Source organism: Phacochoerus africanus, chromosome 10 (genome assembly GCF_016906955.1).
Source record: "Phacochoerus africanus isolate WHEZ1 chromosome 10, ROS_Pafr_v1, whole genome shotgun sequence".
In the NCBI taxonomy this organism is placed as follows: domain Eukaryota; kingdom Metazoa; phylum Chordata; class Mammalia; order Artiodactyla; family Suidae; genus Phacochoerus; species Phacochoerus africanus.
The window spans coordinates 138,137,085-138,153,016 of NC_062553.1; the positions used below are offsets into that span (position 1 = coordinate 138,137,085).

The following is a 15,932-nucleotide window of genomic DNA, read 5'->3' on the forward strand; positions in this document are numbered from 1 at the left end:
AGCCTCGTGGTAGGAACGAGGCAGATGCTCCGTTTTGGCAAGTAAGGACGTCACCAGTCTACAGATGCTATCAGGAAAGTGGAAAGGTTAAGGTAGCTGATTTTTTCAACTGGGATTTTATGATTTGGTGTTAAAAATTTATCCCACAAGTCAAATATCTTCAAACCGTACTAGGAACCAAGCACTGTGCTTTGTGCTTTGCGTGCACGCGGTCCCTTAACTCCCACAGGAAGACAACGGGGCCAGCGAGCCACTGCTGTCGTAGACAGATTGGTTGCAGAACTGGCAGACCCATAACTGGAACTCCAGTCCGTTTCCAAAGGCCACACCTTTACACCTGATATAAAAACCACCTCAAAATAAGAACAAACTAAGACTGTCCCCCAGGGGTGTGATTAAGGTGGAATTACAGCCTGAAAGACACAGGGTGGACTGAGATGTTGAGAGGAAGAGGGAGCAGAGCCACTTCTCGATCACACCTGTTTAGAGATTAAGTACAGATATGTGCTATTCTACTTCACAATTTATATTTTCCTTATCAAATCATAATCAAGAGAAGAATGTGAGCTGGAATGCGGTGGCTGGGAATCCTAACACATATTTGTCCGCATACACTTACTGCTGGCTGGCCAAAACCATGTGACAATCCACAGAGGCAGCAGCACGGTGTCCTGGAAAGAGTCGGGCCCGGGAACCGGACTCTTGCCAATGACTCTGTGCGGCACTGGGAGCCCACTTCCTTCAACTGGGAGGCAGCGCTCCTGTCTGTAACACGTGGGCAGTGGATCTGGTTCAGTTGTTCGCTTTTGCGCGAGTTCCCAAAGGAACTGAGCTGCATGATATTGACCGTCTAACTTCAGAAGCAGAAAAGCCCACATCCACTCAGTACGCACACTGTCGGCCTTTGTTTCCTGCTAGAAACACTGTTCCCTTCTCTAAAGCTCCCCTGACACACACACCCCTCCCCTCCTCATCTTCTTCCTCTTCCTCCCTTTATCGCCTCTCCTCCTTCTCTGGCTTCCTCCTGTCTACCTGATCCCTAGTCATTTCGTCAGGTGTTAATTTGGGAAGCACTGTGTTTGGAAGCTTTCGCTGTCTCCCAAAGTCTTGGTTCTGCATCCTTCAACCAGCATCTGTACACGCAGCCCGCGCTTCCGGTCACCGAGGACTTGTGAGGGCAGGGATATAATGTGCCTGGTGCTTGAACCATGCTCGGCACGTAAAAGCGCCCATGGCCAACATCACCACCGTGGCGACGATTACTGAGCTTATGACATCCTGTTTTGCTTTTTTTCTTTCTTCAGCTGCACCTGCAGCTATGGAAGCTCCCAGACGAGGGGTCAAATGGGAGCAGCAGCTGCTGGCCTACACCACAGCCACCGCAGCAATGGATCCAAGCCACGTCTGCGACCTACACTGCAGCTTGAGGCAATGCCAGATCTTTAACCTACTGAGCGGGGCCGGGGATTGAACCTGCGTCCTCACGGACACTGTGTTCTTAACCTGCTGAGCCATAACGGGAACTCCGTGACACCCTGTTTTCTATTAGCCTTTTGATCCCCACATCATTTACTGTTAGCTTTTATAGGGCAGGGACCATACTAGCCTGACGTTGCATCGGCAGCTGCTTAGCACCATGAGTGACAGGAGTAGGTAAATATGCCCCAATCATTTAATGTTAAACAACATGTAACAATGTACATAAAGAGGCTTGCAGTCATGCAGCAAAGCAAGTTGAGCCTTTAAATATTGTCGTGGGATTGACCGAAACATGCAATTGAACCTAACTTGCAACGGGTCAAAGGGGACCTGCTGTGTAGCACAGGGAACTCTACCCAATATCCTGTGAAAGTCTACGTGGGAAAAGAATCTGAAAAAGAATGGATGTGTGCACACGTATAACTGAATCACTCTGCTGTTCAGGAGAAATTACCACAACACTGTAAATCAACCGTACATCAATAAAACTTTTAAAAATGAAAAAAATAACTTGATGTTATGAGGGCCAAAACCAAGGTTTGACGTAAGTTTTATGGAGACATTGAAAAGGAAGTAGCTGACCTTCCCTGGGAGATGGAGCACACCGCACTGGAGTCGGTGACTTAACACAGCTTTTTGGCCGCGCCCATGGCATACGGAAGTTCCCAGGCCCGACGCTGAATCCGAGCCACAGCTGCAACCTACACCACAGCAGCAGCAATGCTGGATCCTTCACCTGCTGTGCCACAGTGCAAAGCAGAGGTGTGAGGGAGGGATTATCTCACAGAGGAAAAATGGTATAAAAAAAGTAACGTGTTTATACGACTGACTTACTAGATCCTTGAGACAGTTCACTGGGCGTCAGGAAGAGGTTTGCTCAAGAATACGGAGAGATAAGAACGGGAGGGAAGAAAGTTACGACTTTTACATATCAAATGTTATGCTTTTAAAAGGTAATGCACCGCTTTTGGAAAGCTCTTCTTCATCCCTCAGTCACGGCTCAACCTCCCGCACCCCCGCACCGTCTAGCCTGCATCTCACTGAGAGGCTGGGGACGCCTCCGTCTCAGCTACGGGACTGGGATCGCAGTTTGACCCCTTGACCTTTCCGCTTCCCCGCCCTCCCCTCCCTCCCCTCCTCCCAGCCTGTCAATCCTGTTAACTAACACCTCTCAAATTCCGATCATCACATCCCTTCTTTCTGCCGCTACCTGAATCCAGATCTCTCAAACCTCGTCTGCCCGGCCGCCTGCTCACAGCACACCCTTCGCACCGGGGCCGGTTACCTCTGCAACACCGAACCTGGCCTTGATCCATTAAACTTCTGCTCTAAACGCTCAACTGCCAGAACCGCTGTTATCCGAATTTTAAGATAACATTTTGTGTGTCCACTTCGGCAGCACGTATACTAAAATTAGAATGATACCGAGAAGATGAGCATGACCCCTGCGCAAGGATGATGCGAATTTGTGAAGCATTAAAAGAATCATCATCCCTTTTTGTGAGAGGAAAGTATTTTAGCAAGCTCCACATGCTCAAAGATTCACCTTGGGAACATATATAATTTATATATATTATTTCCTCTTATTCTAAAACCATTTTTTTCCTAAGCACTTTATCATAGTTGCTTTCTTAGCCCTAACGATCTATAAAACAAATCCTGCGGTAGATAGCTTGCTAAGGCTTTATTGGAACTGCAAACCCAGGGCAGGGTGAGCGAGAGTGAAAGGGAACCGAGCCAGAGGAAGTAGTGCAGTTATGCAGGAGACCTTCCAATGAGGCTTTCAGAAACGACTGAGCCTCAGACCCGTCCCTGGCAGGGAAGGCTGTTAAGAGGAGCGCGTTTTCAGACTCCCTCCTGGGTCACTGGTCGAAGTTTGGCCCAAGAGCTGTTCGTGGCCCTGCCCTTCCATGTGTGTTGCCTGGACCTTCCTAGAAAGCCACTCAGGACACCAGCCCCCACCCTCTACCAGGCCAGGCATCATCTGAGTGCACAGGTAAGGAGAGGGCGAGAGCATCTTTGGGTTTGGTCACGCAGTGGAGCTGCTGTCCTGCTAGACGCCATGCTGGACACCACGCCCTCACCCGGGGGGTCCCGAGACAGCCAGGCAGCATGTGGAGGTGAGGCAGGTGGCCGCAGCAGCAGGGGTTCTCTCGAGCAAGCAGTCAGGGGCCAAAGCGTCTGCTCTGGTAGAACTCTCCATGGTTCCACGTTAAAACTAAATCTAAATCTTTATGCCAAACTACCTAGTTTCATTAAAAAGAAAGAATGAAAGAAAATAGTACTACTACTCCATTTAAAAAAAAATTTACCTGCAGAAGTCCATACTCACAGATAAAACACATAATTTAATATTAATTATATCAATAATAGTTCTAACAATTATATTATTGAATAAAATGAGACTTTTTCCTCTCTCTCTCTTTTTTTTTGGCTGCCCAAAATATTGAATTCCGGGTCCAGGGATCAGATTCGAGCTGCAGTTGCAACCTATGCTGCAGCTGCAGCAATGCAGGATCCTTAGCTCAGCCAGGGATCAAACCTTCATCCCAGCGCTGCAGAGACGCTTCGATCCCGTGGTGCCACAGGGGAAACTCCTGAAGTTCAATTTTTTACAGCTCAATTCTTCTTAAGAATACATCCCATCAAGGATATACAGTAAAATACTGAGTGTAAAAGTAAATTTCAAGATGAGCTCTGTGTGTTTATGTCACTAAAGTGATATATAGTTGGTTTACTCATTTCAGTTCTGTTGAGTTTTTAGAATTAGCGCTCTCTCTCTCTCTCTATGTATTTAATTTTAAGGTAATTTTATTTTTTCAGTATGAAAATCATGTATGTTCCTAAAATGAAAATTATATATAAAGACAATTTAGAGAAGTTTTGTCCTATCAATTAACTACTCTCTTTATCTTATATCTTCCCATTTTAAGAAACCATTTACATTTTTTATTTAAAAAAAACCCAACAATTTATAACATTGATTTATACTTCCAAAATTTCTTTTTGCAACAATAGAACTATTTTTTTTTCATTATGCCATTACACACAAGGTAGCTTACTATTAAAAACTGCATCTTGATTTTTTTCACTTGAGGTATCTAGTCATTCCTTACCAACCTATATAAAGCTTTCTTATTCCTTGCGACATATGCAAAATATTCTCAATTTATTTATTTATTTATTTTTTGTGTTTTTGCCTTTTCTAGGGCCGCTTCCTACGGCATATGGAGGTTCCCAGGCTAGAGGTTTAATCAGAGCTGTAGCCGCCGGCCCAGGCCAGAGCCACAGCAAGGCGGGATCCGAGCCGCGTCTGCCACCTACACCAGAGCTCACGGCAACGCTGGATCCTTAACCCACTGAGCGAGGCCAGGGATCGAACCTGCAACCTCATGGTTCCTAGTCGGATTCGTTAACCACTGCGCTGCCACGACGGGAACTCCATCAACTGAATTTGGAGAAGCCTAAGTCAGAGGTGCCGTAGTTCCTCATTTTCATTCTCAGTGTCAGTGTAATGTTGGGCACCTTGATATGATTCACAGCACAGTTAAAGAGGTACTACAGTGAAGTGATTGCTAAGTGATTTCACTGCAAACTGTATAAAAGACAAACACGACAACCAGAATGTCTGCAACCCCCTCCTCCTCTCCCCGGGCCATCTCCTGAGAATATCTAATCCCTCTAACAACCTTCTCGTGGACTGAAGGTCTGCTTCCCCCCACATTCATATACGCCCTAATCTCCAATATGACGGTATTAGGAGGTGAAGCCATTAGGAGGGAATTAGGCTCAGATGAGGTCATAAGGCTGGGGTCCTCATGATGGGATTAGGGTCCTTATAAGAAGAGGAAAAGAAACCTGAGCTCTCTTTCCCAGCCATGTGAGGACAGAGCAAGAGGTGGGCATACATGCCAGGAGAGGGATCTCACCAGGAACTGAAGTGGCTAGCATCTTGACCTCAGACTTCCCAGCCTCCTGAACTGTGAGAAATAAATATCTGTTGTTTGAGCCACCCAGCCTATGATATTCTGCTATGGTATCTCCAGCTAAGCTAAAACGTCAACATTAGTCACTTGCAGATGAATCTAAATAAAATATGTAACTTAAGACCACCTATGACCTTATAAATTATGTGTATTTATTTTACGTGAATTTTTCTCTTCAGCCACAGCCCCAGCTACTTCCTTCTACCTTACACCGCACTTGAGAAGGAGCTGTCTTCTTGGGATCTAAGGGCAGGTATGTCTTTCCTATAATGCATATCCTCTTTGTCCTGAGTGATTTTGTCATGGGCTGGTTGAGCCTCCCTACACAGCCTTGGCTCTCCCAGACTTCAGCCTTTTCTTTTCTTTTTGTCTTTTTGGGGCTTCGCCCACAGCATATGGATTCCTGGGCTAGGGGTTGAATCAGGGCTGCAGCCCCCAGGCTACACCAGAGCCACAGCAATGCGGGATCCCAGCCGTGACTGCAACCTACAACACAGCTCACAGCAACGCCAGATCCTTAACCCACTGAGCAAGGCCAGGGATTGAACTTGCGTCTTCATGGATACTAGTCAGATTCGTTTCCATTGAGCTACGACGGGAACCCCCTCAGCCTTTTCAATCAGAGCAGAATAAAGAAAAAAATTAGGGCACAGAGTGCAACGAGATATTGACAGAACAAAGTACCATGATTAACTTTTTTAATCGGGGGAAAAGTGACTTCTCCATTGTCTCCTACCTTTAATTCTTCATAACGGTTCTAACATCACTTCCGAACACACGTTTCTAAGCAAAGCTACATGGTTCCGTTGTAGGATGAATGAAAGAAGTATCAGTGTTACCCGTCTCTGTTTCTCCCACTGGTAAAGTCCTGCCATACTTTATTTTGGCATGCATGGCACTGATGAACAGAAGGCTTCAACGACACAGAGAAGCTGGAGTTGACCACATTCTACCATCTTTCATATAATTTTACCATAGCCTAACCTTACCATAGGATGTCTCCAAATATGAAATTTGCTAAGAGGCTTTGTTAGCATCAAAGAGAGTCTGAGGTGGGAACGGAAGAATGTTGCTCATGGTATCCCGTTACCCCGATGTGAGGAGACAATGGTCCCAGCTTCTGCCCTCTCTCCACGCTCCTTTACTGGCGCCTCCCACAGAAGAGATCGGGTCACGTGATGTGTCAGACGATGAGACGATCATGGGGCCGTGTTTTCAAATGAGAAGGCTGACTGTGCCTTCAGGATAGGACCTTGGCCTGCACACCTGATTTAACACCCCTTGGCCTCCATGCAGGCCAGGTCAGCCTCTTTGCTTTCTGTTCAGGTTGCTCTGTGGGAGGTGAGGTGGATGCAACAGCTGATTGGGTAGAGTAGATGGCCAGACAGCATCTCGGGAATTTATTGTGGAGTAGAAGACTCTCTACCCCTTTCTCCAAAGCTGGTGTCCTGGGCCATAACCTTACGCAAACAGTGACTTAGAATTCTGTACATATTTGACATTTTCTTTCTGTCTTTAAAACTCAGCAGAGGAGTTCCCGTCTCGGCACAGTGGAAACCGGAAACCGATCCAACCAGGAACCATGAGGTTGTGGGTTCGATCCCTGGCCTCCCTCTGTGGGTTAAGGAGCTGGCGTTGCCGTGAGCTGTGATGTGTGTTGCAGACGCAGCTCGGATCCCGAGTTGCTGTGGCTCTGGCGTAGGCCGGCAGCTGCAGCTCCAATTCGACCCCTAGCCTGGGAACCTCCATATGCCGTGGGTGTGGCCCTAAAAAGACAAAAGACAAAACCAAAACCAAAACCAAAACCAACAACAACAACAACTCAGCAGAGAAAAGTAAGTGTATTTAGGCTGCATTTTTTTTTTTGTCTTTTTTGCTATTTCTTGGGCCGCTCCTGCGGCACATGGAGGTTCCCAGGCTAGGGGTCTAATCGGAGCTGCAGCCGCCAGCCTACGCTAGAGCCACAGCAACGAGGGATCCGAGCCGCGTCTGCAACCTACACCACAGCTCACGGCAACGCCGGATCGTGAACCCACTGAGCAAGGGCAGGGACCGAACCCGCAACCTCATGGTTCCTAGTCGGATTCGTTAACCACTGCGCCACGATGGGAACTCCATTAGGCTGCATTTTTGAACACTAGCACTGACTCTGTAATGTCATGTCCTTTTGTGTCCTTGGAACATGCTTCCTTCATAGAGATCATCCATTAACCTCTAAAGATCCGCGTTCTCATATCAACGAATAAGAGTCTGGACCTAGACTGGCTGAGTTCAGAACACCTGATCTCCACGGAAAACCTGTCTGATGCTGAGCATCAGTTAACCTTTCTGTACCTTGATTATTTTGTTGCTCGACAGCAATATTAACAACGTTAATAACATAGTAATATAATATCTTATACATACATAGCTACAATTACAGCTGTAATTGTCTGCAGTAAGACGAAGAATATGAATATATATAAATATTATAAACATACACGTATTTCTCGTACATATCATCCACGTAAAATAGTGCTTGGCTTATGAACTGGAAATTCTGGTTTACGGTTTTCATTATATTGTTTTTATAACCTTTATAATTATTCCATGGTAGTTGTAGGAAGGCAGGTAGTACTATGCCAAAGATAGAATTGAAATATTTTTCTAAAGGTGTGTATATATATATATATATATATATATATATCTGTATATATATATGTTAATGTGAATATTTGTAATAATATGGTAATGTAATATAATAATGTGAGTACAAGCAAACAATCAAACAATTAAAAATATTTTTGTGAATAAGGCGATACAACCAACTACAAAATTAAATAGTATTCTTTGATCTGTGATGATTTAATAGCAGATGTATTTAAAAGTAGGAAATTAAGCTCCGGAGGTCTTTTGCAAGGCTGTAATTCTATAGCACAAAAAGAACTATTCCCCATTTTGAGATGTACGCATGCACATTTTCTATTAAGATATACGTGGAGAAAAAAAGTTAGGTAGAAATACATTGTAATCCAGACTTGCCTACTTACAGATGGTAACATTCTGTGCAATAATAATGCTCTCAAAACCATTTGCAAACGTGTCCAGCAACAACTCTGCCTTTAATGATGAAGTTTCCACAGTGGCAGATGGCAGAGTGCGCAGCGAAGGATGCTGCCGACCCGCCAGGGTTATGGCTGTCACTAACGCGATCTGGCTCCAAAAGCCAAAGTCTGTTGAGGTCACACTGGTTATTGCTCCATTGGAATGACTTGATTGATCACATTTGTGGATCGTCCATAAATGAGAGCCTTTTAGAAGGGGCTCTTGCAGTTTCATCATGCCATAGGAAGGTGATAGAGAGAAACACACAGTGTCTGCAGTCTACAGACATATGAGAGAAACAAAGGGGCAATTTATGAAACTTAAGAGAAAAATACTGGTGTTGCTGTTCCCTCTTTTTGTCTGAGTGGTTAGATAGTCTACAGAAACAGCACAGTACTACTTTTAGTATCCATGTCATTTAGGAAGAGAAAATGAAAATGGAACAAGATGAGAAAATCTATTGTTTATGGAATTTTAAAAGCCCAGCAGAGATTATTGCTCTAATGGGAGCAAATAAATGTAAACTGAGATCCAGTTATTATCTCAGCACCTAAAATTGGCAGACAGTACGGATAAAAGAAAATAAATGAATAAACTGCAGTGTCCAAGTGAACTCTTGGGATACTTTGAAGAAGATTATATACTAGTTCATGAGAAGTTTAACAAATCTACCAATTATAAAGTATAATGTACTGAAATCTCTAGGTTCCATTTATATGTGTGATAATGATTTTATCAAAAGTGAGAGAATGTATCTTTCAAAATCACATTTACTCTCAGATCATTCCTTAGGCACTAGAAGGAACACAGAGCAACCTTCCCTCATTTATTGAACAGTAACAGAAAAATTACATAAAAATATTCTCTCATGTCATTGCCTAAAATAAGAAGCATGCCTCTTGTGAATAAAGTTTCTGATTTCTACTACTACTACTAATCCTATAATAATTTTCCCTTTTCAAAAAATTCTAAGTACTTTACTTATGTTATATATCTTCAATTTTTTTGACAGCCCTGAGACTTATTTACAGATTCCATGAGGAGCCAAGCCACTGATGAGCTGAATCAGAGATAGGTGCTTTTTAAATATTCAAGGAATTTCATAGAACTAGAACAAACAAATTTTAAAATCTACATGGAATCACAAAAGTTCCAGAATTACCAAAGCAGTCTTGAGGAAAAAGAACAAAGCTGGAGGTACACCCAATAAAAATCAAGCAGTATGCATTAGACATGATTAAGAATTTTTTTTTTGTCTTTTGTCTTTTTAGGGCCATACCTGCAGCATAGGAAGATTCCCAGGCTAGGGGTCGAATCTGAGGTGTAGCTGCCAGCCTATGCCACAGCCACAGCAATGCAGGATCCGAGCCACATCGGTGACCTACGCCACAGCTCATGGCAACGCTGGATCCTTAACCCGCTGAGTAGAGGCCAGAGATCAAACCCACATCCTCATGGATACTGGTTGCGTTCATTAACCACCGAGCCACTATAGGAACTCCATGATTAAGTGTTTTGCCCACACTAATGTGTTCCAGAAAATGCCCTTTATGTATAATTTTACCCTGTAAAAGTTTCTTTCTTTATTCTCTTTAAAAACGTTCCAACATTAGCAAAAAAAAAAAAAAAAAAAGAGAGAGAGAGAGAGACTCATGATAGCATTAAAAAGAGGAGAAATTTTAGGAATAAATTTAACCAAGGAAATGAAAGATAAATATACCAAAAAAAAAAATACAAGAAATTGAGGAAAGAAGTTGGGAAGACATGAATAAATGGAAAGATACCCACTGTTCATGAATCAGAAGAATTTATACTATTAAAATGATCATACTACGCAAAGCCATCTATGGATTCAGTGCAACCCCTGTCAAAATTACAATATTATTTTACACAGAAATATTTTTAAAAGTCCTAAAATTAATATGGAACTAAAAAAGATCCTAGGCAGCCAAAAAAATATGAGAAAGAACCAAGTTGGAGGCATCACACTTTGTGATTTCAAACTATATTATAAAGCTATAGTAATCAAAACTGTGTATCAGTGGTATAAAAGCAGACACATGGAGAAACAGAACAGAGTCAAGAGCCCAGGAATGAACCCAAGTATGTAGGGTCAACTAATATTTGACAAAGGAGTCAGGAGTACTCAATGGGGAAAGAATAGTTTCTACAATAAATTGTGCTGGGGATTGGAGCCCTTATACAACTGACAAAAAATTATCTCAAAATGGATTGAGGACTTAAACGTAAGACCCACAACCATAAAGCCTATAGGAGAAAACACAGGGAGAAAGCTCCTTAACATTCGTCTGGGCAATGATTTTTTTTGTACAAGATGCTAAAAGTATAAGTAACACAAGCAAAAATCAACAATTAGGATGATACCAAACTAAAACCTTCTGCACAGTAAGGGGAAAAAATCAACCTATAAAGAATTAATATGTAATATACATATAAGGAACTCACACAACTCAATAACTCAGTAACAAAAACAAACAACCTGCTTAAAAAGCAGACAGGGGTCTTGGATAGATATTTGTCTAAAGATTTCCACAGGGCCAATGAGTACACAAAAAGGGGCTCAACATCACTGATCATCAGGGAATGAAGAGCAAAACCGCAACCTCGCCTCGGTTAGAATGGCTTCTCTCCAAAAGACAAGGGAGAACACACATGCTGGTGAGGATGTGGAGAAAAGGGAACCTTGATGCAAATGTAAGTTAGTGCAGCCACTGTAGAAAACAGTATGGAGGTTCCTCAAGAGATTAAAAATACTACTACCGGAGTTCCCGTCGTGGCGCAGTGGTTAACGAATCCGACTAGGAACCTTGAGGTTGCGGGTTCGGTCCCTGCCCTTGCTCAGTGGGTTAACCATCCGGCGTTGCCGTGAGCTGTGGTGTAGGTTGCAGACACGGCTCGGATCCCGCGTTGCTGTGGCTCTGGCGTAGGCCGGTGGCTACAGCTCTGATTCAACCCCTAGCCTGGGAACCTCCATATGCTGCAGGAGCGGCCCAAAGAAATAGCAACAACAACAACAACAACAACAAAAAGACAAAAAAAAAAAAGACAAAAAAAATACTACTATCACGCGATCCAGCAACCCCGCTTTCGGGTATATATACATATGTGAATGCGATGAAATCACTAGAGTATCTCAGGGAAATATCTTCACAGCCTGCTTACTGCTGCATTATCTACAGTAGCCAAGACATGGAAACAACCAAGAGTTTCCCGATGGACGAATGCATGATGAAAATGTGGCGCACACAGAATATTATTCAGCTACAAAAAAGAAGGAAATTCTGCCATTTGCAACAATACAGATGGGCCTTGAGGGCATTATGCTGGAGATAATAAATCAGACAGTGAAAGACCAATACTGTACGATCTCAGTTAACACGGATAAGCCAAAACAGCAAACCAACCCATAGAAAGAGGAGAATGGGGGTTGTCAGGGATTCTGGGGTGGGGGGCATGGGGAGATGCTGGTGAAAGGGTGTGAACGTTCAGGTGTAAGATAAGTAAGCTCCAGGGATCTCACGTACAACATGGTGCCTACAGCTAACAAAAATGTAACAGATGCTGAAAGGTGCCGTCAGCGCGGAGCTTTAAGATTCTTACCTTAACAACAACAAAATGGTAACTATGTGAAATAAAGGAGGTGTTAACTAATCTTACTCCTTCAAGTGTTTCACAATATATACATGTAACAAATCTTCCCATCTGGCACATATTTGTCCTAAAATATTATTTATTTTTGATTGAAATTCAAATTTAACGAGGCATTCCGTATTTTATATTGCAACTCTGCTCCTAAAGTTTTCTTTTCTCATTCTTCCATTTTCTTTTTCTTCTCACTAAACCTATTGGAACCACTGCCTGTTTTTTACATTAATTATGTGATTAAGAGTTAGTTATCTGATTCAATTTCAGTTCTACCTTTTTCAAGTTTTGGTGTTGGGAAAATTACTTAACTATTCCAGATTTAAGTTTTCATGTCTGTAAAACAGGCTTTCTTAGGATGGTGAACAGGTTAAATGAGACAATATATGTAACAATTACATATTATATATTACACATCACATATGTAGTGTCTGCCAGATAGTAAGCCAATACCATCGGCATTTGATAGGGGAAGGAAAAGAGGCTTTAGAGGCAAAAGGAGAAAAACTGGGAAAAAAAGTTTGCCTTTGGATATTAGTAGGGACCTATTTACACGTAGATAATTACGATAAGTTACACTGGTGTAGGTATTCTGTTGGTTTTTATCTTCTCCAAGATATTTACCAATACAATATCATTTATCCTTACAGCCATCCTATAACTTAGAAAAAGTTATCATAAAGTAATTATTGCCTCCATTACATCGGCAATGAAACAGAGGCCATGTCAGAATCATGCAGTCATTAGAGTTATTCTGGTACCGAATCCTCTAACTCAGTACCTCGAGTGTTCGTGCTGTGCCAGCAGGGGCACATACCTTCCACCACAGGTGAAAATGCTGATCAGCTGGTATTGGCTGCTTGGGGTACCTGCATAAGAATTCTGAGATCCTTTTGGGGTTTCACAGCAAAGAAGGCCATGGCTGACGTGAACAGGAGGGGTGGGGACAATTAAGAGAGCTGAGTTCAGGAAAGTGTGCGATTTGCAACAGAAACAATACTTTACCAAACTTCAAAGTGACCCATCTCTAATAGGTCTAAGGGTCATTTCTTAAAAACCCAAAAGGGATGATGTGTCACTTAATTGTCCATAAGAACAAAGGGACAGAGTAATTCATTCCAAGCCACCATTCTTCTGTCCTCCACAACTCCTTGTTTCTCCTATAAGAATAAAACTTTACTTGATGAGACTGAATTTAAATGTTCCTTCTGCTCACAGCCTAATCTGATAAAATGCTGGTTCTCTAAGCGGTCATCTCCGAGGAGGACTTAGAGAAGAAGCAGGTGCTCAGTACCCCCTTTCTCGGCTGAGCAACTCATGGAAGGTAGACCGAATCATGTACCCACATGCTCTAACGCTTGTCATGTAACAGTAAGTGTTCACATACACCGCTGCCACTAACCCTCTGGTCTGGGATTTAACCCAATTTGCGAAAAGTGGCCACGTTCCTTCACGACTCTAGAGTAGCTTTTCTTGGTCTGTTAGTTGAAGAATTGGAACAGATGCTTCATTTATTTTTCAAAGATCTACCACGTCAAAGTCCAACAAACCAGCACAGCTTGTGACCCTCCATTTCAACTCTAACTCTCGAGGAATCGGTGCCGAGAGACGGTGAGCGTTAGAGACAAAAATACTATGTCGCCCTAATATTCTTTAAACTCTATTTCCTCATAGTGTATTTGATGTGCTTATTGCATATCATCCTCTGCTTCATAAAGAACAACATTTTTGACGGCATCCAGCTTGACTTCCAGGAATAAATTTCCATTAACAAATTTTGTATGAGTAACGTATTTGTCAAAATATTTTAAAACCTCAGTTCAGTAATTCACTCTGATGTATATAGGCATGAAATAATATATTAATATACACACACGTAGAGAGCTCCTTGAAGTCAAAGGTTCCACTGTGTTCACAGCTGTATATATGACAGGATCTAACAAAACTTTCACATAGTAAGTAATTGGTAAGTTTTCTTTTCTTTTCTTTCTTTCTTTCCTTTCCTTTCCTTCCTTCCTTCCTTCCTCCCTCCCTTCCTTCCTTCCTTTCTTTTGTCTTTTTAGGGCTGCACCTGCGACCTATGGAGGTTCCCAGGCTAGGGGGCAAATCAGAGCTATAGCTGCTGGCCTACACCACAGCCTCAGCAATGTCAGACCTGAGTGGCGTCTGTGACCTACACCACAGCTCAAGGCAATGCCATATTCTTAACCCACTGAGTTAGGCCAGGGTCCTCATGGAAACTAGTCAGGTTCATCACCACTGAGTCACAAGGGGAACTCCAGATAAATTTTTATAATTGAGTGAAATGAAATATACATACAATAGTATACATAAATTGCATATATATGTATAGATATAGATATAAAATCCTTATCTATGTCTTTGTGCCTTTACAAAGATATTTTCAAACATTATACTGTCAAAGCCACTCATAAAATAGGTTACTTAGCATACTAGTTAAAAGGGTGTGATTTGTTATCAAGAAGACCTAAAATCAGATCTCTGTTTTGTAATTCTGGACCTGTGTGAGCTTGGATAAGTTCTTTAACCACTGCAAATTTCAGTTTTCTAAATTTTAAATGAGGAAAATAATAGTCACACTGTGCTGTGGCTGTGAGGTTTAAAGGGGACAAACTGCATATTTTAACAACCACAGCACTTTGTCCAGAATAAATAACCATAAACATTAGTCAACATTATAATTAATAATCCAAAATACTGCTATTAATTTTGGCACTATTATCAAAAAAAGTGGTTTTTTGAAGGTTTTCCAAATAACTTTTCCTCAAAGAAAAGTAAAAGAAATTAAATATGTTCAAGGTCTGCTTATGCGTGATTTGCAAACAATGCTGAATTTAAAAAATATTATCTCACAAAATCCTATAATCAAATTGTGAGGTAGCTGTTATATCCATTTTACAAAAAAATTATGGAATTTACTTAAAGTCATACAGCTGGTAACTCACAGTTTGCAACATTCAAACACAAATCTCTACCAAACTATGATATGTCAAGTTCCACCCTAAATGTATTGTGGGATGTTTATTATGAAGCCGAAGAATCTAGTATTGCTCATGAGTGTATAGTTTGAATTATTTATAAAGTAGAGACAATAATCTTAAGTATTTGCACATGAACGTGTGTGAACGTGAAGCAAAAAAGAGGAAGTAAGGGGAAGCAACTCCAGGACGATGTGCCCTGATCACACCACCAGCAGAATACCAATAGAGAGCCTGCCAACGTTTTACTTATAAATACGGCCCTCTCCCAAATTCCTACAAATTAAGCGTCTGCCTCATTCCCTCAAATTGAAAAGGATGGCATCTGACACTGTAAGTCAACGCTGAAAATGTTGGCAAGCCTCTGTCATGGCTTTTCTTTGTAGCTCTTGTAGGATTAAGACCTGTACCTAGAAAGTGAAAATGAGAAAAATATCAAATCTCTTGATTTTTTGGTAATGGGGTCCAATTGCCCAAAGACAACAGATGGCGCGTTGATGATGGGATTATCACCCCAATCATCCAGGGTCACATGAATCGTCCTATGGGGATTGTGGGGTTATAGTTTAGAAGAACAGACCTTTCTAATCAGCCACACCAAGAGCAGTTCACCTTACCAACAAAGGGCTTCAAAGTAAACAAATGGAATGAAAAATTAATATATTCAAATATATATATATCATCTTAAAATATATCATTAAGAATTTTGTAAGGATACAGA

General features: G+C 42.0%; 1 non-coding gene across 1 annotated transcript; it reads left to right on the forward strand.

Annotated features, from left to right (window-relative positions):
• The first annotated feature begins 2,860 nt into the window (after positions 1–2,860).
• LOC125110478 (U6 spliceosomal RNA) lies at positions 2,861–2,967 on the forward strand. Its single transcript, XR_007130651.1, has one exon. It is a non-coding gene; the product is annotated as a U6 spliceosomal RNA (small nuclear RNA).
• The last annotated feature ends 12,965 nt before the right edge of the window (positions 2,968–15,932 follow it).